We start from the raw sequence: 25725 nt of genomic DNA on the forward strand, positions 1-25725 counted from the left end.
ATATATCATTGCATCAAGATTCATTTTCGAAGTGATATCACTCACTACACAAAATGAATTCTGCTGGCCCGGACAATCTCATCCAATGTGCTTTTTTGCAATGTTTTATCAATGAGCACCATGCACCAGTAATGAAGACAAGAGGAAAGACACAAAGGAACTGAATTTCTAATGTGCTGGTTTCACAAGTCCGGGTAGTTTGTTACTCCAAAAACCCTGCAAGACTTGCCAAACCCTAACTGTGTCAATAAACAATGCTATCAATGCTAAATGCCACTGCATATCACCTATCAGTAACTATCAGAGATCAAATACTGAAAACCAGTATCATCAAATACCGCAGCAAAAATCAGATATCAGATATTGTCGGACGTTAAATGCTAACAGAGATTGTTAACATTAACATTAACATTTTTAAAATTTAATTCTTTTCCTTTATTTGAAAAAGCTCTTAGAGGTTTACAACAATCAGTGCTAAGATGGTCCATGCAGCCATCAGGCTCACAAACTAAAAATACATGACATGCAAGGAAAAAGAAATGGGAGGGAGGAGGAAAAAACATCCAGTGGATATTAATCAAAATGTGCAGTGGAATAGGTTGGGGAGAAAAATTATTTCATCACAATAAATGGGGCCTCTAATAAATCTCTTTAACACTTACTTTGTTTACATTATCAATGAGATGTCCATAATGGTTATATGGTGTAACTACAGATTCACCAACAATCCTAAATTTGCATATGTAAAAAAAAATTGTTACAAAACCCCCCCAAACCTCTACTACAGATCATCCTGATATTCTGCTCTTCTTTTAATAGTTTAAAAACAAGTTGCAAATATGTTATTTCAGAGTAAACTTCTATTTCTTTTTAACTAATAATGCAGTTAACTGTCTGGCACTTCAGCTGGAATGATTAAATTATGTATCAGTACAGAAACCTCAGGAAGCAGTGACAGGCGACAGAATTCTACTAACAGTCATCTGAAAGTGGGGGGAAGCAAGTCAAAATTCTATACAAGATTCAGCTTCATTGTTTTCTCAGGGGGGAAAAATACCACCTTCTACGGTAGTTGATGTAAGTTAGCTATTTAGGCTGCAGTCCTTTTCCTAGTTACTTGAGACACTAACTGCCTTTCAAGTTAAGATTAGCTTTCCGAAATCTGAGCCATTATTATTATCGTTATCATTTATTATTATTTATTACCTTTGTTTAGGGCTTTATAGGTCAAAACCAGTACTTTGAATTGGGCCTGGAAACTGATTGGCAGCCAGTGCAGTCAGACCACAGCAGCTATGCTCAAACCATCTTAACCCCAACCTGGCCACTGAATTCTGTAGTAGCTGAGTTTCCGAACTGTTTTCAGAGGCAGCCCTATGTATAACATATTGCAGTAATCTAATGCAGACATTACCAGAGCCTAGACAAGAGACAAGAGAAGTTAGGCTATCCCTGACCAGACGGGGTGCAGCTGGGCCACCAGCCAAAGCTGATGGAAGGCACTCTGTGCCACTGACGCCACTTGAGCCTTAAGAGATAGCAGGTGATCTAGGAGTACCCCAGAGGGAGTGTAAGCCCATCAAGAGCAGGCAACCTCCCATTCATCCAGTCTCAGGATGAGGCACTAACTGTGCCTCAGTCTTCTTCTTCTTCTTCTTCTTCTTCTTCTTCTTCTTCTTCTTCTTCTTCTTCTTCTTCTTCTTCTTCTTCTATTCTCCTCCTCCTCCTCCTCCTCCTCCTCCTCCTCCTCCTCCTCCTCCTCTTCATCTTCTTCATCTTCATCTTCAAATTTGTATACTATACTTCATCCATAGATCTCAGGGTGGTTCACGACCTGGGGTTATGGGGATTAGAAAGTTCATTAAATAGTTCAGGTCTAAGATCCCATAAGCAGACACTTATGGGCACTTACATGTGAGGTGAGATAAGTTGATCTTAACAAGCAAGGTAGGTTATGCCTTATAAAGGATTCTGTTTTGTCTACTAACACAGATTATGCAAGGCTGCTAAATAAAGCTTTGCTAGCCGAGCTTGCTAGATCAAAGCAAAACAAAACCATAGCTCAGCTCCTTGGAACACTTAGAAGCTAAAGCAGGGGTGAGAAATATCAGGACCATGGGCCAAATGTGCCCTTCCAGGCCACTTTGTTAAGCCCTCAAGACTCTTTCCATGCCTTACCCCTTCTCTATACCTGGTAGCCTTTGGTGTCTAGATGGGAAACCATATGGGAACTCTATAAACACCTTTGAGCTGCATGGTTGAATGCCTACCATTAGAAATGTATTAGGTAGGTGATAGATGATAGATAGATAGATTAGATAGATAGATATCACATATTACTTCAGTGAATAGGTCAGGTTTACTGTTCTTTATTTTTGTAAAAAAAATATGCTTCTGATATTGTTAGCTAGTTGTTAAAAGTGGAGTTGGCTTTGTTTTTTTTTTTAAAAAAAACCCTTTTAAAACCAAAAATTATTTTGGGAGGTGCAGCTTGAAATACACCTGCCTTTTCTCTGAGCACTCCTTCTACTCCCAGTCCCAATTCTGCACTCCAAATGGCCTGCTCAAGATGTTTCTTCTCAGGAAAGTCTGTCTGATTCACCTCAATTAAGACATCATTTCTTCCCTTTGGAACACAAGAAACAAATGCTCTGCTAGCAAGGGAATGGCTTGTTATTGATCTTTACACGATTCAAATTCTTAAAATCCGTGGAAAAGATTATAAACGTCTGTTTTGGCTTTTCCATAATACTTATGACCTATGCTGGATGTGGTAGTGTCACAATGTACTGAAGTTTTATTCAGGGGGAATCTGTTTTCAGCGAATTTGATTTATCAAGTTCTGCAGCTCACAGTGCCTGTAACAATTCAAAGCCCCTTGTGGAATTGCCAAAGTAATCACTCTATTCCTCAGAAGGGACAACAAAGACATGTCTACTGATTTATTTCCTGTGCTCTTCGATGATGATTTCCTTCCCCTTCCTTCTGCAACGCCAACTGCTCCCAACCCTTACGATGTGGTGGCACACTTTCTCCCTTGGAGATTAGTGAGCATTCCTCAACAATGAGTTCCTGCAGTAATCATTCCCCAAAGACATGACTTCTTTCAGGAAGCCTTCTTACACTCATTAAAATGTTTGAAGTGACGAAGCTCTTGCTTCTCATTTCCTCCTGAACTACATTCAATCTCTGTTCTAATTCTGTTAATTGTCCAGTCAGGCATAATTGCACATTTCCATATGTGCAATAGCCTTGATGCCCCCAAACCAGAGCAAAAAACCCCCACACACATTCAAACAAAGGTAGGAGGTGTTCATGTTGAAGATCTTATCACCCTTTATGTCATGTCTTGAAAGTCTCATTCCTAAAAAAAAGGCTAAATGGGTTGACTGACTGGCTATTAAAGCAGTATCGTACCACATTGAACAGTCATAGTTTCCTCCAAAGAATTCGAGGAACTGCGGTTTTTTAAGGGTGCTGTGAGGCATTAGAAAAACCTTGTTCCCCTCATTTGGCCCTAAAATGAAGTACTGGAGAGTTGCAAGACCCATCAAAGTTGAGCAGATATAACAGAAGCTTAGAATCTGACTGGCTAAAAATTGTGTGCCTCCAGTAAATGTCTGCTTAAGGCTGAATACCTAGGAGTCTCTTAACGATGAATTCACTACTGGAATAATTTCTCCTTTAGGAAAAAAAAGGGGGGGAAACACAGAGAACTGGAAATATTATGAAACATGACCTTTAAGACTGCTATCTTCTGGTTCAGAGGGTAAAAACATTTCACTATGGGTAGGTTGTAGTTTGATTTTAGAAATAAAACATCTCTCAGGCCTTCAGAAGCTGTCACGGTGGCCGGAGTGGACTACTTCAGAGTAACGACGCTACGCAGCTCTGCATTTTATTCTTTTATTGGTGCTGCGTATTTACAGTGCTCAAGTCATTGCTATTTACACGGAGTGATGTGGTCAGTCGGTTTCAGAACCTCCTAATGGCTTTTGGCGCGTCTTTCTCCAACACAAAAGCTTTGGCAGACCCATCCTCTTGCCCCTCCTCTTCCTGCGTAATTCTGGAGTTGGGGGGATGGGTCTTCCCCCCTTGCTTGCCCCTTCCTGTCCCACCTGGGACCCTGGCTCCTCTACCTTGCCTGAGCCTCGGACACGACTTCCTGCTTCCCCACTGGAATCGGAACTCTCCCTGCTTTCCCCTTTGCTCGGGGATGGGCTTGAACTCAGGAGGGGAGGGACTTCGCGATATCCCCTGTCCCTCACATCCACCCCCCTCCCAAGCTCTCCTTCACCCCTCCCCAGGCCCCCCCCATGTGTCGGGGACGACTGGAAGCCTAAGAACTCAGTGCTCTCCGAGCCCGTTGGTGTGAACACCTCCCCCCAGTCCTGCGAGCCCCCCCCTTCCGCCTGGGAGGACGGGAATCCCAAAAAGTCCGTGGCTTCAGAGCTGGTGGGGGTAAAAACGTTCTGCCAATCTGCTCCTTCCTCTGACTGGGTGGATCTCGGTGACACCCATACCTCATCCTCTGGTTCCTCAAACTCCGCTTCCCAGCGCCATGGTGAGCTGCTCTCCCGTGCCTCCTCCTCCTCCCCCTCCCTTTCCATGTGCCAGGGCTTGGGTCTGTGGGGAAAGAGGGCGTGAAATTCTTCCACCAAGAATTCCTCCTGTATCTGAGTGGCTGGGACCCATTCATTTTGGGACGGTGGAGCATCCTCCCATGCCATGAGGTACTCCAGTCCCCCCACCCCCCACCTTGAATCCAGGATGGCCGTGGCCTCATTGAGTTGCTCCCTGCCTTCCCTCTCCCCCCCTCCCTCGGGGGTTTGTTCGCTGTCTCGGAGCCTGCTGCTTTCCCTGTATGGCGACAGCAGCGATCTATGAAACACTGGATGCACCCTCATGTCCTCTGGCAGTGCCAGCCTGTATGCCACCGGGTTGACCTGTTGCGTGACCGTGAAGGGGCCCAGCCTTTTGGGTGCCAGCTTTTTGCACCTCCCTCTGGTGGGAAGGCCCTCCGAGGACAACCACACCTTGTCCCCCACCCTGATGACCTCCCCTTGTCGCCTGTGGCGATCTGCCCCCTTTTTGTACGCTTCCTTGGCCCTCTCCAAGTGTTCTCTGAGCTGCTGGTGCACCGTCTCCAGTTCCTCTGCCCAATCCTCAGCCTGTGGGCCCTCCTCCTCCTCCTCCCCCTCCCTCTCTGGGAAAGATCTGAGGTCGCGCCCGTAATTGGCCTTAAAGGGCGACACCCCTGTGGAGACGTGCACTGCATTGTTGTAGGCAAATTCTGCTAGTGGCAGGCGATCCACCCAGTCCGTTTGCCTCTGGCTGACGTAGCATCTCAGGTACTGCTGCAGAATGGCGTTGACCCTCTCCGCTTGTCCGTTGGTCTGCGGGTGTCTAGCCGTCGACAAGCTGACCTCCACCTGCAGGAGGTTCATGAGCCGCCGCCAGAACCTGGAAACAAATTGGCGGCCACGATCCGAAATAACCCTTAAAGGTAATCCATGCAGTCTGAAAACGTGATCAACAAACAGTTTGGCTGTCTCTTCTGCAGAGACTGCCCTGGCACACGGTATAAAGTGGCACATTTTGGACATGAGGTCCACCACCACCAACACTGCGGTCTTGCCCCTGGACGACGGCAGGTCTGTGATGAAGTCCATGGACACTACTTCCCACGGCCTGTGTGGCGTGGCTAAGGGCTCCAGCAACCCTGGTGGCGCTGCTCTGACCACCTTTGCCCGCTGGCAGGTGTCACAGCCCCGTACATAGTCTCGAACATCTTCCCTCACCCCTGGCCACCAGAAGTGTCTCATGACTAGGTGAGTGGTCTTGTCCCTTCCAAAATGCCCCGCCGTTGGGTTGTCGTGCATCTGTTTGAGGACCGTACGTCTGAGCAGGGTGGTGGGCAGGTACAGTGCACCCTTGTAGAAAAGCAGCCCTCTGCGGTCTGCAAAGTCTTTTGCCTGCTCCCTCCCCCCTCTCAGTTCTCTGAAGATGCGGTTGGCAAATTCATCCGCTGCCGTCAGTGCTGTGAGTTCTGCCTCGCTCACCACTGCTGCTCCGCAGGACCATGCCGACGGGGGGAAAATGTGCCTTGGGGCTGGTGGCGCCTCCTCCTCCATGTACTCAGGCTTGCGGGAGAGGGCATCCGCCCTGACGTTCTGCTCTCCCGGGATGTAGTGTATGGAGAAGTTGAAGTTCGAGAAGAACTCTGCCCACCGTATCTGCCGCTGGTTGAGCACCCTGGCAGTTCTCCAGAACTCCAGGTTCTTGTGGTCTGTGCACACCTGGATGGGGTGCTTGGCGCCCACCAGGAAGTGTCTCCAGTGCTGGAACGCCGCGTGGATCGCCAGAAGTTCCCGATCAAAAACTGTGTAGTTCCGCTCTGGCTGGGTCAACTTCCTGGAGAAGAAGGCACAGGGTCTCCACTCTCTGTTGGCGTCCAGTTGCAACAAAATGGCGCCCACAGCTTTATCAGAGGCATCTGTCTCAATGCGTAGGGGCGCGTCCTGAACCACGTGGAACAGGTTCTGGTCTGAGGCGAACACCCTCTTGAGGCTTTCGAACGCTGCTTGCGCCTCTGGTGTCCACCGGAACTTCTGCTTGCCTCTCAGGCAGTCAGTGATGGGAGCCGTAACTCGAGAGAAGTTCTTGATGAACTTCCTGTAGAAGTTGGCGAAGCCTAGTAGGCGTTGGGCATCTTTGCGCGTCCTGGGGCTGTGCCAGTCCAGGATGGCCTGCACCTTGTCCTTGTCCATCGCTAGCCCCTTGTCTGACAGCTTGTAGCCCAGGAAGTCCACCTCCTTGGTGTGAAACTTGCACTTCTCCAGCTTCACATACAGGTGGTTCTCCTTCAGGCGCTGTAACACCTCCCTGACGTCCTTCACGTGCTGCACTGGGTCGTTGGAGTAAATAAGGATGTCATCCAGAAAGACCAAGCATTTCCTGAAGAGGAGGGACCCCAGGACGTGGTGCATGAAGGCCTGGAAGCATGCTGAGCCCCCTTGCAACCCGAAGGGCATCACCAGATATTCAAAAGAGCCCAGCGGCGTGAACATCGTGGTCTTCCACTCATCGCCCTCCCGGATTCTGATCAAGTTGTACGCCCCCCTCAGGTCTAGCTTGGTGAAAATCTTGCCCCTGCGTGCCGCTGTCAGGAGATCATCCACTCTGGGCATGGGGAAAGCCACTGGTTCTGTCACCGAATTCAGCCGTCTAAAATCCACCACCAGGCGGCGCTGTTGCGTGTCTTTCTTGTCCACCCAGAAGACCGGGCTGCCCCCTGCTGCCTTGCTTTCCCTGATGAACCCCCGCTTGAGGTTCTTGTCGATGAAAGCGCGCAGATCCTCCAGTTCCTGGTCTGACATGGCGTACAGCTTGGCTGGGGGTATAGTTGCCCCTGGCACCAGGTTGATCTGGCAGTCAAAAGGCCTGTGTGGGGGCAGGTGGTCGGACTCCGCTTCGCTGAAGACCTCCTGCAGGTCCCAGTACGGTTTGGGTATCGCTTCACCCCCTTTGACGTGCATGGTGGCCACCGTGGCTATCGGAGGCCCCTCCCCTGGTTGGTGCTGCATGCAATGTTCTAGGCAAAAGTCCGATCCAAATGTGATGCATCTCTGATGCCAACTTATGGAGGGGTCGTGGCGCGCCAGCCAGCTCATGCCCAAAACTATGGGGGGGTCTGAGATGGTGGTGACGTTGAATGCCAGTGTCTCTGAGTGCCTTCCAACCGTCATTCTCATGGGGGGGGTTTGATGAGTGATGGCCCCTCCCAGCAGCTCTCTGCCGTCAATGGTTGCCACGTGCAGAGGAAAATCCAGCTGCAGAAGCTGGATCTGGTGCTCTTCTGCAAAGTTTCTCGAGAAGAAGTTCGCTGACGCCCCACTGTCAATTAGGGCGAGGACTGTAAGGGGATAGCCATTTGGAAGCGTGAGCGTCACTTCTAGAACCACTCCTGCTCTGGGAGGGGTGGGCTGGCTCTGCTCCTCTCTGTGCGGGTGGGTGGGCTGGGGCTGTTGTCTGCTGACTGTGCCTGGCTGCTGCCCCTTGTCTCCTGCAGCCAGGCTTTCCCGTTTCCCTGCTGTGGTGCTGCGTCAGTGGGGGAGGGCACAACCGTTCCCGCCTTTCCTTGCCACTCCCTGCGATGTGGGCAGTCTCTGACGAGATGCTGGGGGGAGTTGCAGAGAAAGCAATTCCCACCCCTTCCCTCCTTGCGTCTTGGCGCCGCTGGGGTTTGAAAAGCCCCCGCGCGCGCGCTATCAATCTGCATGGGTTCCTGGTCCTGACTGGCCCCAGGCGTGGCTTGAAAGGGTTGTTGGGGGAGTGGCTTCTCCTGCGACCGTGGGAACCAAGCCCGCTTTGCGCGCGTTGCTTGCTTGTCGCTCCACCGGGATTCCTGTCTCACCCCCACCGCCAGAGCCGCTTTGCTCAGCTGATCCATATTACTGGGCTTTGGACCTCTCGAGAGCTCATCCTTCACCTCCTCATGCAACCCCAAGTAGAACGCCGCTTGCATAGGGGGGGACCCCAGTTCCCACCCCAATCTGTGCACCAGCATGGTGAATTTCGCCCAATACGCGCGAACTGTCATATTTCCTTGGCGTAAATTATGAAGTTCCTCCTTAGTCTGGTCCATATGACTATCGGACGAATACATCGTTTTCAAACCTTCTAGAAATAGTTTGACATTCTTCATGCAAGGATTCCTTGTTGCAATTAACGGTCTTAGCCACTCCCTGGCTGCCCCGGTAAGGTGCTCCACAATAAACGCTACTCTGTGCTCATCATCAGGGAACTCATCGTGGTGCAGCTCAAGAGCATACACAATCTCAGTCTCAAAGCCCTGAAATTCCTTCGGGTCTCCATTGAACTTGCTAACTAGGGTCCCAGCTCTCCTTCCTGGCAGCACTTGGACTTGGGGTGCCCCTCCCGCCTTGTTTTTCTCTGCATCCAGCTTGTTTTGGAGGTCTACCGCCACCGCCCTTAATTGCTGCTCTTTTTCCTGAAGCTCTCTCACCTGTTCCGCAAGTTGTAGCCGGTCGTCCTGGACCTTCTTAGTCTCCTCTTTAGCTGCCTTCAATTCTCCCTGCGCCTGCAGCGACAGCTGCTGCAGTTCTAGCTGGGCTTGCTCAGCGATCTGCCGCCACTTCTCCGCCTCTGACACGCTCATCCCGGCAACTCCAAAGTAGCCCAAAAAGGATTAGGAGGTTGCTGTCACGGTGGCCGGAGTGGACTACTTCAGAGTAACGACGCTACGCAGCTCTGCATTTTATTCTTTTATTGGTGCTGCGTATTTACAGTGCTCAAGTCATTGCTATTTACACGGAGTGATGTGGTCAGTCGGTTTCAGAACCTCCTAATGGCTTTTGGCGCGTCTTTCTCCAACACAAAAGCTTTGGCAGACCCATCCTCTTGCCCCTCCTCTTCCTGCGTAATTCTGGAGTTGGGGGGATGGGTCTTCCCCCCTTGCTTGCCCCTTCCTGTCCCACCTGGGACCCTGGCTCCTCTACCTTGCCTGAGCCTCGGACACGACTTCCTGCTTCCCCACTGGAATCGGAACTCTCCCTGCTTTCCCCTTTGCTCGGGGACGGGCTTGAACTCAGGAGGGGAGGGACTTCGCGATATCCCCTGTCCCTCACAGAAGCTAACTGGTAAAACAAAATAAAAAATAAAGTTTCTATATTTGGGGGCTTGAATTGTAGGGAAACTGAAGTCTCAGGTATGGATGCCATGAAACCCAATCTCAAATGTCTTGGAGCAGGGTGCACTGTGGTGAGAGAAATTAACTCCAGACATGCTCAGGGACGCTTTGTTATCAATATGTCCTGAATGATGCTACTGTACCTCAGTTTAAGACTCAATGACCTGTCTTAAGATATAGTTAGTCAAGGATCCAAAGCCCCAACAATATGGCTTTAAGGTATATTTAATTGAACTCCTGTGTGGCCAAGGGGTAATGAACAAAAAAAGATTGGCTGGAAAGTTTCTGCACCGTTTCTTTCCCCACCTGTTAACAGGGAGAAAAATGCTTACTTTTTTTTCCTCTCCACGGCTTGCAGCTGATTATAGCCTGTTTGTATTATACTGTAAAACATTGGCTTTTCACCCAGCAAAAGAAGGATTAAATTTATAAATGTTGCCTAATTGTAGGGATTTTGACAATAAAAAATCAAGAATTACAAAGGAAAACACTGGTGTTATTCAGTCTAAGGAAGAAAGTAACTGACGTATGCATCTATCTGATATGCTGGAATCCCCATTTGCTTATGAGATTCATTTATTTGATTCAGTTGCTTTTGTGTTCTGTTCCATTATGCTGCAGAGAAACCGCTTGGTATAAAAGCCTGATTGCTGTTGCTGTTAGCGATGGTACATTTCCATGCGTAATAGTCTTACTTTTGTCTTCTGGGAAGCACTTTACTTATTCTCTCTCTGTCTTAGCTGTGCATACAGATCCTGAACTGTGAAAAAACAATCAGGGATTTGTTTATCTGAATTGCTTTAGTACACGTTTCCTTCCATTTCCCTTTTAGGGTGTAATATTAAAATAATAGCTTAATATGCTTCTGCTGGTGCTGATACTGGCAAAATTGTAGCATCCCTACCTTATTCAGGGACTTTCATTCTAATCTGCAGGGTATTATAAGGGGGGGGAAATAGTTCCACAGGGATTTAATAGTTTAGCAATATCATCCTGGAGAAATTGCATAATGGTTCAAGAACAATAAGGAGACTAATGGCACCTTAAATGCAATCATATATCTTATGGCACAAGCTTTTTGTAGACTAGACGAAATGGACTTTAGTCCACCCAAGACATTTCTGTTCATCTTTAGGGTGCCTCAAAACTCCTTAAGTGGTTTTGTTGCAGCGGACTAACGCAGTTGTACTCTGGGCCACCTGAGGCAAAATGGGAATTGCCACATCTTGTCCCCCTGCTGTCCACTGGCACCACCATCATAACCCCCCCCCCATTTCTGTTGGTGAAATGCCCTGGCTCTCGCTCAACTTGGCAGGAGTTGGGGCAGTCTGCATGGTGCTACTGCTTGTCATCTCTGCCCCAGGGTGGGGAAGCTGAGTTGAAATGCCGCGCCCTGGAACTACTCCCTCTCGCCAGCAAGAGGAGGGCATCCTGCTGGCGGCAGAAGTGGTGGGGCAGGTGGAACTCTGCCCCTTGTGGTTCTGCCACTTGTAGTGGGCACTCCACTGCACCACATGGGTGGGCCAGCTCTGGCACCCGGTTTGAGAAGTTTGCCCTAGAATTAAATAACCACACGTGAGTCCCAAAATGAACCGATTAGCATTTAAGAAATAAAAAAAAGGAAAGCATTGCTGTTTGACATTTCTATGAGCAGTTCTCTGGAAAATATAAGTAATTAAGAATGACTACGCTAGGCCTTGTAACCTGGGTGACAAGACAAGGGAACCCACATGTGCCTTTCTGGCTCTCTCCCAAAATTGAACATAAGAAGCTGCTTTATAGTGAACCATTGGTCCAGCCAACTTAATGCTGTCAACATGGACTGGCTTTCTAGGGGTTCAGGCGTATGTCTTTCTCAGCCCTCCTTGGGAGATGTCAGGATTTGAACTCGGGGCCTCCTGCATGTAAGGCAGGTGCTACAGCTCTTCCTCAAGGTACTGAGTACTATGCAATGACAGAAGCCATGTCAAGCAAACTCAGGATCTTCAAAACTATTCATTCTGGTGTAGTATGATTAATACCATATTCAGCACTGCTACCTGTGTAGCCTTTGTGTCTTATGACTGACACCACTTCACTTCAAGGGTATTTTCCAGTTGGCAAAAAGAGGAAAAAGCCACATACCAGGCATCATATTCAGGAACAAGCGCTATAAGACCTCTAATGAGATGGGTCTTTTCAGAGTCTATAATTGGTGACAAGGTAAGGCAGCTTCATATCAAAAATAGATGTACAACACAGGGGTTATTAAGGAGGATGAAGCATCATCGTCAAGAAGTCTTCCAGTGACTGGAAGACAGGAGATTGTAAGGGGTGCTTTACATGGATATGTCCAATATCTTCAATCTGCATTATAAAACCTTTATGTAGGCTGGTTCAAATTAATCTCTGATGGGATCCTGTTCACCTTTGCAAAATAAAGGGGGAGAGATAAGTAATGTGGCCAGCAATCCATCACTTCATTTCCTGGTCCTACTAGACAGCAGCAATGTGCAGTCCTGCTGAATTTAATTGGGTTACTTTGGTAACTCTCCTCTGTTTTAAACTTTAAAAAAAGAAGATGATGTGCAGTCATCTGAGCACATGAAAACTAGCCACAGTCGAGCTAAGAATTCCATAAAGGTGAACTCTTGATATATATATATAGAAGACATATATTTTTAAGAGTAAAATTGCAAACAACTTATACAGACAACAAGAATATTGTCAGTTCTGCCATCAGAGTAATCAGTTTCTCAGATTGTTGCATTATAACTGTTATAATGCAGGTGGAGGGGCATGTTTTCAGCATCAACAAAAAGGGGGGGTGGGAGAGAAAAGAATTATTAGGGGTACACCTTATTTCTTCAATGCAATTTATCTGATTATTGTTAGAAAATATTTGAAGATGCTATGACTTGTCTTCAGATTAACCATGAAGAAGAAGAAGAAGAAGAAGAAGAAGAAGAAGAAGAAGAAGAAGAAGAAGAAGAGGAGGAGGAGGAGGAGGAAGAGGAAGAGGAGTTTGGATTTGATATCCCGCTTTACCACTGCCCGAAGGAGTCTCAAAGTGGCTAACAATCTCCTTTCCCTTCCTCCCCCACAACAAACACTCTGTGAGGTGAGTGAGGCTGAGAGACTTCAGAGAAGTGTGACTAGCCCAAGGTCACCCAGCAGCTGCATGTGGAGGAGCAGAGACGCGAACCCGGTTCCCCAGATTACAAGTCTACCGCTCTTAACCACTACACCACACTGAAGATCAATGCTTCTGTTAGATCTCTCCCTGTCGCTGTTCCAAACATTTGGGTTACAATATTTTGTATCTAATACCAGTAATTACCAATTAAAAGAGGGGGTTATTCAAAAGTTTAAAAGCTGCAGGTTGAAAAATTGGGAGGTATGATATACTTTCCTGTGAAGGTGCAACATTCACACAATTGTGATCTCCCTAGGGTTCAAGAGAAATGACTCTCTGTTGTAATATTTTTTCTTTTCCTTCCTCAGCCGGTGATGCTACACCTCTTGGACCTATATGCAGATAGGACACAGTTATCCTTTGGATTTGACACTTCTCTCTGAATTTTGTGATTATTTAGCTGTTCTTGGCTAAATTTTAAAAAGTCCCATGTACATGTGTATTTTAAAATAAGAAACACATATGTTGAGAGGAAATATGTTTAGAAATGCAGGTTTTGAAAAAACGCAAGTTCAATAAACATAAGTATTAATAAGCACATGTATATATTTTTTACTTTACTTTAAAGCAGATCAAATGCAGAGAGAGGACGAAGTGGGCTTATGAATGAACATATACAAAACTGACACATCCATACCCTCGGCATGCTCAGACTCCAGAAGAGAAGTGGAAGGCTAGATGGGGATATGGGAGACACACAGAGACCTTCTATTCCCTATAAAAACCTCTTGAGATGCCTACACATGATCCCATCTGTGTACCAATTGGGAGTGAAAGAAAACGGGGCTTTATTGATCCCTATGACTGTGCCATTTTTCTGCATTTCTTAGCTCCAGGATACCTTCATTTGAGTGGCCAGAACTCAAACACTGTATTCTTAAGGAAGGGATGAAGAACCTGTGACTGTCCTAAAGTGGCTGTGCAGCAAATTGCCATCCCTGACTGGGATAGGTGGGACTGTAGAAGTTGGAGTCCAACATCTGTAGGGCCTTGTTGTCATAATGGATTCACACTTTGGTTTCATAACAGGTTTATACTATATAGTTTCTGCATCTGCCCCAAAATCATTGCCCTGAAGTTGCTGCTATGCTTTCTAGAGCCCTACAGAAAGGCGAGATTCAGACCATGAGCTTCTGCAGAATCATGTTCCGCTGCTTGGAAAAGCTGATGACGTTACCTCTGAGATGTGAAATGCACCTTTTAAAACCAAGACAGCAATGTCTGCTTTTGAACGGTAAGCAAGTGAGCCTATTGTCAAAGTGATTTCAAAGACTCTCGTGCTACCAATGGCACCATGCAGTCTGCACTCTGTTCTAATGGGTATGCACTATTGATGACAACTAAATAATACCAAAGGTCAAACTTGCTGTGAGTTGAAGCCATGGGAAAAAAAGATCTCAGTGGAAAACAGATGGAACTCTCTTATGAAGATCAGCCATGTGGCAACATTGTGTTTGGTATTCTCCCTTGGGGTCTATATTCTTTCCCAAGAGATGACTCTCCCTTGGGTGGCATGTCTTGAAATATGAAAACTTTGTTATTTGAATCCAAAGACATCTATTAGAGCTGGACCAGAGACTGCAGTGAAATCAACACAGTCTAGCAAACAGCTTTTTTATTCTCAGAACTCATCACTAAGAGCAACTTGGTCTAAAGAGTTATAAAAATAATAGCTAGCATAGGTTGTTGTTGTTTTTTGCACAGTTAATCCAAATATATTAATGCACTAAAGTGTGCATAACATTTTGTTTGATGGTTGCTTTAAGTATAAGACATCATGAACTGATGCATGGAGTTTATTGCCACATCTTGTGATGAACCCCAATAGCTTAAGTGGTGCATTGCTTTTAAAAACAACAACTATCGGACAAATTCAGGGAGGACAAGGCAATTCGCATTAATAAACAAAGGCTTCTATAACATAGGAAGCTGCTCTATATCAGTTCAGCCATGGGTCTCTCTGTTTCAGCACTGTCTGCCCCATGGGTGGACAGAAGGTAGAAGTGGATCTCTGGGTGATTTGCAATAGGTCTGCAAGGGTTTCTGACTTATTTAACAATAGCACCTATAAAAGTGGCTTCATCCACCTAAGTTAGGTTGCTAAAATTGAAGAAAACTAACCAGGAGTGAGCAGTGAGGTTTTGTATGAAATGTGTGTGAAAAACGGGTGTGTTCTTGTACCAAAACCAAATTTCTATGTTCAGAATGTGTTCTGCTGTACTCTGTTCTTTAATTCTATGTCTTATGCATTTTGCTGCAGCTGGTAGATGTTGACGTTCCAATATAAAAAGATTTGACTAGTCTGATGATTTCACAACCCAGGGCTACAATGACTAACATTGTCCTTCCAGAGATTAATCATTCAGAATTTTTAAAGGCAAATTTGCATAGTGTAATACACATTTGCATGTTATTTTCACTAATATACACATTTAAATTCACATTATCCCCAACTCTCTCTCTTTCTCTCTCTTTCTGGTACTCATTTTTGGGGGGGGAGGGGGGAAGGGGACTTCAACTTGCAAAATTGAAGAAGTGTGGGTATTGGTTCAAGTTTGGGTTAAAATGTGAACCAAACAAATTTCTTCCTCATTTGAAGATAGCATCGTCAGAGAAAGCTTTGAATAGCTGCATGCAATAGCTTATTGTAAGTAGGCATGGAGGGCTTTGTTAATTTTGGTCCTCTCATGTTCTCAGTTTCCCAGTCTTCAATTCAGTTCTCCACATTTCTGCAGCACTTTTCAAATTTTCTTTTAAAAAATCCTCATGAAAATTATTCAGCATTTCAGTGAGAATTTATCCTAATAAACATATTTTAACGCAGTTTTGACTGATTTACACATTTTTGCAGGTAATTTTCCTAATATAATACATCTTGTCTGCTGTTTTCACTAATATATTCATTGTTTTGCTCACTTTCTCCTAGTACTGTATATGCATTTTTTGTAAACATTTGTTGGTTGGTTTCGGACAAGTGAAAATTTCAAAAGTTGGCTGTGTTTTGGTTCGCCTATTGTTTTTGAAAGTGTGGATTTGATAACTTTGGCTTTAAAGGAGAACTCAACCAGATTTCTCCTCAGTCCCTATGTGTGACCAAGATGCAATGATGGTGAACTTTTGCCTCTCGTGCTCAGGAATCCTGTGGGGAGGAAATGCAAGCACACATTCCACTGATTAATAACAAACCTGTTTTTTAAAATGTGCTGCTTCGTAAAACCAATCTATTGTAAACTTGAAGATGTGATATATCTGTAAGTGTTCTGATTTTGCTTGGGCCTTGACCAAGTTAAAGATTCCGCAGACCTTGCCTGCACCCAAACCATAACTTTATAAGAAAACAAGCAAGGCAGGTGTTGTGCATGTAAGCAAAGAGTTGCCACAAGTGAACTGCAGAAGTTGGTGGTGTGTCTCATTTGATGAACTTATTTGTTATTCAGAATTTAGAAGTGAAGAATTCTTTGGATGCATTATTCATTGCAAATTTGACACTTGAGAAGGGAAAGAAGTTTCAAAAAAATTAAAAACCTGTTTTTGCCCTCGGCTTGGTGTTTTAGTTTCATGTAGAGTTCAGTTCCTGTTAGGGTTTTGCTTTTGATGTCTTGTGTAGCTAAACTTCAAGAGCCAATTGGAGAGCAATGTTTGCTGCACCACCACTCCCAGTTCGTACACAGTACATCTGTCAGGAGACGGGAATCTCTCAGTTCATCTGAATCACAACTTTCCGTGTCATTCGTAGAAACACCATAGTCAGTCACTGTAATGCTATAACCAGTGAGTTGCACTGAAGAGAATAGTTATTTCAGGCAGCTGGCCCATGAATATGAATCTTGCTCTCTCCTCACAATGGCCAGATGTTTCACTAACTTCTTTGCAACATCCATTCTTCTTAAATCATATCTTCTTAAGATCTGGAGAGAAACTACTGTCTGTTGTAGCCTAACCAGACAGGAACACAATAAAATGAGAAGGAATGTGGGTGGGTGTTTTCTATATTAATAATAATAATAATCATGTCAACAAAATCAATTTCTTCTCTTGATGCTGCATTTCTCGTAATATAGTAATTTTCAGGTTGGGGTGCAATGAATATCTAGCCAATATCAACAACTTTCATGGCTGTTTGAAATCCTTTGCCTTGAGGTACACAACTCCAGCTGCTGGGAATCAGTCATTTTAATGATAGGCACTACAGTGGATGGGAGAAAGGAGCAAAAACCATGAGATAAATGAGTTATACCTTCTAGGTTCCTGTAATCCAGGGTTGGAGAATCTCTGGCCTGTGGACCATTCTTGGCCCACCAGGTAACCGAGTTTGGCCTGTGGGGCCATTTTCCTCAAACAACACCCGCTCACTCACCAATGTCATTGGTGATGTAATCCCTTATGGAGATACTTATTTTCCACAAGTTAAGTACTTGACACCTTTTTATCGTTACATTTACCACACAGAGCTCAAAAGGAGGCCAGCACAAGCTGGCATTGGCGGCACCTTCATCATTGGTGATGTGGAGAGATTAAAACAACATTGTCACTAACTTCCTCACTAACTTCCTCACTATCATGGGAACCCTTGTGCCAAGTTTGGTGATGACATCACTAGAGGTGTCTGAATCCAAGATAAAAGACAGAAAAATGGACAGACAAGCTACTTTTCAAAAATATATACTATATACATATTTCTATGAGCATTTTTCACACAAATAAATTCCTCTCCCATCCATAGCTGCCAAGTTTTCCCTTTTCTCGCGAGGAAGCCTATTCAGCATAAGGGAAAATCCCTGTAAAAAAGGGATAACTTGGCAGCTATGCTCCCATCTCTAACCAGAAGTTCAATTAGTTTACTCCCCATTAAGAGGGTACTGCTACCTAAGTTTGTTAGACGAGGGGGGTAGGAAAGTGTTTTGAGTGGAGGAAGTTTTCTGGACTGCTTTCACCATTTTTTTAAAGGAAAAAAACACAGAAGCAGATAAAAAGCACATGCACAGCCTATTGACTGTGTTATGAGGCAGGAATCTGCTCTGATGCCATCACAAGCTGGTGAAGCTGGAGTGTGGGGTGGGGGTGGAGGAGACTATTTCCTTGGGATACCCATGGCTCAAAGTAGGGCAGCCAAACACAGAGGGAGAGAAAGGCTGGAGAGACTTTAGTTTTGAAATTCTAAAGTCAATGGGCAACCATTATTAAAAGCTCTGTCAGTATTGCCTGCAGTCTATGGCATAGCTGCCAAGTTCTCCCTTTTTTTAGGGGAAATTCCCTTATGCTGAATAGGCTTCCTCGCGAGAAAAGGGAAAACTTGGCAGCTATGGTCTATGGGCTTACAGTTCTCTTGCTCCAAGCAGAGCGGGAGCGACTCGACATTCCCAGCCCAAACCATTTATCTTCCCACAACAATCTAATGGTCTGGGTTCTATTATAATTAGTAGAAAGCTTTTAAGCTTAATATACATTAATAGGAAGCACATCACTGCAGCAAAGCTCTGGTTTCATTGGTTGCAACCTTGATCCCACTGAGATCACAGCTTTATTTTGATCTTTACTTCAGGGGAGACAGGACAGCACCCAGTGGCTTACAAGGAAAAAGAAGAGAAAGTTATGTTGCAGTCCTCAGACATAGCTGCCAAGTTATCCCTTTTTTTATGGGAAATTCCATTATGTTGAATAGGCTTCCTCGCGAGAAAAGGGAAAACTTGGCAGCTATGAGTCCTCACCCCATTTACTTAGGAGTAAGCCACCAATGAATTCAATAGTCCTGAGTTTAAGATTGTACTGTTGGTGACAAGTGAGATGTGACATGCAATTTTGGAGAAGTCACACTGGGGAAGGCAATATTTAACCCCTTGCCCTGCCCCATGCCTTCTCCTCAGGGGCGTAGCCAGGATGAAAATCAGGGGGGGCAAGGGGCGGGGAGCAAGGGGCGGGGCCAAGGGGCGGGGGCGGGGCCACATCAGAGCAGCCCGAAATCGGGCTGCTCCGACTCCCTCCTCCCCCTCCGCGATAGGAAGGGACGAGGGGGAGCCAGGATCAGCCCGAAATCGGGCTGCTCCGACTCCCTCCTCCCCCTCCACGATCGGAAGGGACGAGGGGGAGCCAGGAGGATAAGCCCGAAATCGGGCTGCTCCGATCCCCTCCTCCCCCTCTGCAATCGCTGGGGCAGGTGGAGGGAAAGCCCCAGAGCCGCGCAAAGCAGTTGCCTGGCTTTCCCTCCGCCCGCCCCACAGCCAGCCGGCTAGAAGGGACGTCTCCCTTCTCCCTTGCTGGCTGTGGGGCGGAGGGAGGGAAAGCCAGCCAAACGCTTTGCGCGGCTCTGGTGCTTTCCCGCCGCCCGCCCCACAGCCAGCCAGGGAGAAGGGAGACGGCACCGGGCGGGCAGTGGGGCAGGCTGGCCAGTGGCCCTGCTTCTAGGGGGGCAATTGCCCCCTCCTGCCCCCCTGCCTACGCCCATGCTTCTCCTCAATATAAACTACACCCCCCAAAAAAAAATCCCTATTACCTCATGAGGTGAAAAAGGACAGGCATGATACAGGTGTAGGCACTTATTTGCTGCATGTGTATTCTGTGAGCCCCTGTATGCATTTGTCACACACAATGGTCCACACACAGATTCTGCCATGTTTCCTAAATTCAAGAACTTCAAATGAAGGAACAGTGACAAATTTGAAGCTACCCCAAGCTGGAGATGTGCAAAGAGGATATGTGGCTTTTCATGGCTTTGTGACAATGACAGCCATAATATTAATGCCACAATATTAATCACCTGTAATGTGACACCAGTGCATTAAGTTCACTTTAGATTGTGATGGGCGGGCAGGCAAAAGAGAGAGAAAGGACATGTCTAGGAACTGCTAAACAAAACTCATTTCCCAGGCCCGATGAAGGGAGGAGAATGGAATCTCCAAATATGCAGCTCTAAACACTTTCCCTCTCAATTTTACAATGTGTTTTCTGAGTTTTCTGAGCTGAGTACTATGTTGGAACATTCAATAAGTGCAGTGAATAAGTAAATCCCAACCCACCCTTTAGCCCAGGAGGCAAGGACCAAGTCATGTTACTCACACAAACAAGGGGTAGCTGGGCTGCCCCTGAGGTTGCACAACCTCCCCAGCTCTGCTTCCATCATCGATGTCTACAGGGGGCAAAGCCTACAAAGGCAGATCTTCGCACATTAGGCTTCAATGGGCCCTCTCAGTCAGTGTTCAAGGTCCTGGGGAAGCCAGAAACAATAGGCCTCCCCCTTCAGATATCCATGCCTAATGCATGGACATTGGAGGAAGCTCTATAACCCCAGGGACAGAGCCAGCAGCCCTTGGGACACAGGAGCCATGTGTGAGGGGGGTTCATATTTCTCAAGCATCCCCACTCCCAAATGTTGTGGGCTTTCCGACTTCTCCCATTTCCATCACCTCATTAGGCACATTCTTCTTTCACTTCTCACAAGCTAGAAACTCTCATGCACTTCTTTGCAGCTTGGAGGTTGAAGACTGTTTCTCCTTCTGCCCTCTCCACAACGCCTCCCTTTGTCCCCAGCATGTGGCTAGAGAAGGTGAGATGAGGAGAGCAAGGAAAGACTTCCACTTCACACAAAGGACTGATCTACACTGGTCAGTTAAAACGTTAAAAAGGCATTACAGTGGTACCTCGGGTTACAAATACTTTGGGTTATAGACTCCATTAACCCAGAAACAGTACCTCGGGTTAAGAACTTTGCGCCAGGATGAGAACAGAAATCGTGTGGTGGCCGCGCAGCTGCAGTGGGCAGCCCCATTAGCTAAAGGTTAAGAACGGTTCCAGGTTAAGAACGGACCTCTGGAATGAATTAAGTTCGTAACCAGAGGTACCACTGTATAAAAATGTGACACCAGAGGGCACCGTAGAGCAGCGATCCGTCATCAATGGGGAATTGCATTGAGAGTTATACTGTGGGTTTTTTAAAAGCATTTATATATATATATATATATATCAGTGTAGATCCAGCCAAAGTTATGCTCAGGAGCTTTGTTTTATTTTATTTATATTCCCTTTCGTGAGCTGCCCAGAAACTGCCTGTGTAGCACACGGACCATAGTTTGTGGAACGAAAGAAAGAAATTTATTAGTTTGCCTCTGTCTGCAACTTCCATAAATGCTGACCACGTCTTTTTTTATTACTTGTTTCAAAATAAAGTCCAGCAAAACATTCTCATTTCGAGAAGGATGGGGCTAGAATGGGATTTACAGTGTGCACTGTATGATGAAACTAAGACATTTCTCGGATGTATCATACATCTCTTTCGGCTTTCTGTTTTGATTAGCTCATTGTAAGAGTTCATGTCTAATCTTGATAAGCTCATTTATATCGCACAAAAGTAGAATATTGCCTCTATTTGCATTTGCTTGTGTGTGCGGATGAATTTGATAAAGCATCAATTATTTGGGAACTGACTGGTGAGTTTGATGTTCTAGATTTTATTTTCACATGTCTGCCAGAGTATAATTGGTTAAGACAACACATTTAAGTTATTAGCAAAGCTAAATAAAAATAAAAATAAAAAACCACAATGACGATTGTGTTTAGTAGGTTTTGTGATCTTCCCCAGTTGCAGATCAGTAGAAATACCAGAAGGGCTCTATTCATGTGGTATGCTTAATTATAACCAATAAGCCGGGATGGATTAGTTTTGTGTCCCTGCTGGATATTTGCTTGTATCATGATGGATTGATATTTCTTGGAAGCAGAGGGCCTTTTGAATAGGGCTCTGGACTGTCACTTAGTTTGCTATATAAAAGGCAGCACACATAAGCAATAAATTCAGCAGTAAGTAGCAAAAGACATTTTCTAGATAGAGCTGACTCCTGTAGGCTACTGCTTGTCTAGATGAAGGAGGAGGGAAATCATGCATAGACACCTCTTTTAAAATTTGTTGCTGATCCCCAGGACCTTAGACTAGGGATGGGGAATCTGTGATCCTCTAGATGTAGCTTAACTCCAACTTACATAAGCCCTGGTCATGATGACCCATGGCCGGTTGATGTAGTTCAGCAACAGTGGAATGTGCACAGGTTCCACATCCCTGCCTTAGACTTATAATCATGATCTCAAACATTCCAGGAAAATTGTTGTAAGCAATAGCAGCAGCAGCAGCAGCAGCAGCAGCAGCAGCAACAACAACAACAACAACAAATTTGACTTAGAATTAAGGTGATCCTGCTGTTCAGTCAGTTGAGGGAGGATGTAATGGGTGCAGGTAACTGCAGATCAAGCAGACCTGGTTTCTGCTGAGGGCCAAACTGATACAAAACAGTGAAAGACAACCTTGGGACGGGGGCTAATAGAAGCTGCAATTTATTTTTGGAACAGAGGCATTTTGAGAGGGAGTACTTAAATCTGTCCCCTGCAGGCCATGTTTGTGATCAAAATGCTCCCCTTCCATCTGATAATGTTGACAGCCTTTACTTGGACTTTGTTATTTTAACCCATCTGCAAATGTGCTCATTCTATGGTCCTGTGTTATAATTGTGTTTTGTCATTTTTATCTGTTGTTATCTACATTATAAAATGAAATAATAAACATTACCAAAAAGAAAAAAAAGAGCTCTCCCTCCAATCTGCTTTTGCAACCATAGAAGGAAAATACAGGGGACTGATTCATGTGCAGTTTGGCCCTCAGCCATCACAGGGGAATGGATACAGGTAGAAGGGGCATTGGCACAAACAACAGTCAGCTCTGCATCTCAAGTGGCTCAGTGGGGAACTACTGGAGACACCAAGCAGTGAACCTGGGATCTTCTGCATGTCAAGCATGTGCTCTACCAATCTGCAACAGCTTTCCCTCAGTTTGACTACAAAGTTCCAGATTCAAATCTCTCCTCAGATGTTGTCAAGGAGCTGTCAGGTGACTACAGGTCATCCACAGGACAGGAAAGAACTTGATACATGGAATGCAATTAGCTTTTATTTACGAAAAGTAAACAACACAGTAGACTTCCTTTGGCTTGTCTCGCCTAGGTGAAGACATTGCTGGAACTGACCACTGGCCCCCCACCTTCCCTCTCTAGGCTCTCACTCCCAATCCCTCCCAGATGTAGATTGCAGTGAGGGGGTGGACTTCTCTTCTGGACCTATCTGGCCTGTAGCTCAGCAATGTGAAGGACCCTCCTCAACTCCCAACATGTCAGGGGTGGAGAACCAGTAGGACTTGGACTGTGCAGCAAGGGCAACCTCTGACTCCTCTCTGTCAGAGTCTGTGCTCATACTGAGACTCTCAGCGCCCAGCCCTGCCCTAGAAGGGCCTTCATCTTCTGACACACATACACCCAATCACTCAACCCTCAACCCTCCTGCATCTGGCATCTCCCAGCTTGTCCCTTCCACAGACTAGTCCCGTGTCCCACTACCACTGTCCTGGGTCTAAGTCATTGTCGTCTGTGTCATCCCTGGGGGGCTCTTGTGTGGGCAGCACCCATCCCTCTTCATCATCCAGCCAGTACCTGGCAAGATAAGTGGTTGGTTTTAGGCTTATTAAGCTGGCCTACACTACCTCCCACTGGTGATGAGAGATTTCACTTGGGAGGAGCTTGAAATGCATATGCTCCTGCTAAAACAAACAAACACACACAACCTCCCTTCCACTTTGTGTTGGGTGTAACTCTCTCTGAGTTGGGTCCAACTCAAAATTAATCTCTCACCCTGCTCTTGCCTAGAATGCTCACCAGTCCTCTCTACTTTCTACAAGAAAAAGAAAAACCACACACAATGAATCCCTGGGATAGGAGAAGAGTGTAATAGACTGACTTCTACACAGGAAAGGCCCTAGAAGACTTCTCTGAAGTGGGAAATTGTGGGCATCATTTCCTGGTAGGAATCATTTATTAGTCCTCCCACAATCTTGAATTCCCACAATCCCTGGCAGAAAATGATGTTGCATGCATCACTGCCAGCTAAGGTAACAGGGTTTTTGCTATTTTTCCTTGGGGAAGGTGGGCAGATTAGCAGGGAAGTGGTAGCCGGCATTTGAACCAGTAAGATTTTTGAGCATTTGACAGGACTGCTCAAAAGCCGCAGTCGTTTCTTGGGATGTGTGTGCGCCAAAGAGGCCTCCACACCTTATTGCCTCATGTGGGTACAATGTTGGGTAACTGCCTGCCCGCTGTCCTGAATTTCCTTGTAAAAAGGATAGCATGCTCACGTGGTTAATAATAACCATAACAATACTAAGGATGTGACCCCAATGGGAGACTGAGATTTCTGCTTCTGCTCATGCATAAATTATCTGCTAAAACAGACATAGGGAGAAGCACAACAAATATAGTTCCAATGCATTTGCAAAGGTAACCAGCTGTTATCAGCCAAATATGACATGGCTTCTGTAAATGAAGTGTAAAAATATATCCGTTCATAACCTTTTCTTTGATAGGCATGCCAGTCTTGGCACTGAATACTTGCACTGCATACTCTTACACTTCGAGATAATGAAGTGATTTGGAAAATAATTATTAATCTGGCAATTTATTTTTATTTAAAATACAACATCTGATGTTGCTTCAAGTACAATCTGGGAGACAAGTGGAGCTTCATAAAAGGAGTTATTATATTATTAATATAGCATCTCACAGAAACAAAATAAGAAGCAGAAGTAAGCTGGAATTTATCCAGAAACCCAAGAGAATTAGAATAGATTATTACAAAACAACTTGAGCACTGAAGTTCTGTAGGAACTAAAAAAAATAATCATGCAGAAACAAGCTTGATGGTCAGAGCATTTCTTTGGGGACAGGGAAGGAAGAATTTGTGGCAGCAGAACCATCAGGTCCAAAGCTTCACCAGGCTTCCATTAATAGGGCAGAAGAGGAAACTTTTCACTGGTTTTGTTTTGTAATCACTTGCCACTTCCTTTTATATATGTCCTTTCCTTCATATTTTTCCTCCCATTGATTCCAACAGGGGTAGAAAAACTGGTATTCCAGCTCCAAAGCCCACAGAGATGTCACCACAGGATTGAGCCCTTGCTGAATACTCACGATACAAAAGCCTTTTGAGGAAAATCAATGAAAGGAGCAAGTATATACATAAACATATATATGCATGCAAATCTAAGGCTTTCGTCACACAATGCAGCTTGTGTGGTCAACTCCAGCATGGTGAACAGCAGGCAGTAGAACAAGGCAGCAGCGCTGGTGCATTTGTTTAATGGAGAAGGGGAGAAGGCGTTTCACAAAATGGTCTAGCAAGTTGCTAGAAGGATCAGGCAGTGGCTCATCTAGTCCAACATCCTGTTCTCAAAGTGGCCACTGAAGGGAAACCACAGGAGAAGAGGGGAACTTTTGCGCTTAAGTCCTGCTTGCAGGAACTGCATGAGGACATGGAAGCTGGTTAGGTTTAAGTACCCAATAGGCGATCCAGAGTGAAGCCTACAGGCTCAGTCCGATCAACCTGGATTAGCGGGCAGGCTACAATCCACTTCCAAGGCTGGCACGAGAACCATTTTGGGGTTTCACCAGCCTAGGAAACCCCCCTCCCCCTATACAAAGCCCTTCACCAGATCATGATGGAGTGAGAAGTGCCATTCCACAAAGCCCCCTGACCAATTAAGGAAAGCAGACTTGTGGACTTATCACTGGCATCTGGCTGGCAACTTATAGCAAGCCACTCTGTTAAAGGTTTCTCTCTCGGCTCAGTGTCCCCTTCAGCCATACAGTGCAAGAAGGTGACTAGTGGGGACGAGTCGTTGGGGACGGGACTTTGCATATGCAGTTCGCTGCCCTCTCTCTGCATTTTCCTGAAGAGTGTTTAGGTGCTAGAATATCAATGGCAATAATTCAGAAGGCATGGAACAAAGGAAATCTGATCGCTCTCAGTATTATTA

The sequence above is a fragment of the Zootoca vivipara genome, chromosome 11, assembly GCF_963506605.1.
Source record: "Zootoca vivipara chromosome 11, rZooViv1.1, whole genome shotgun sequence".
In the NCBI taxonomy this organism is placed as follows: Eukaryota; Metazoa; Chordata; class Lepidosauria; order Squamata; family Lacertidae; genus Zootoca; species Zootoca vivipara.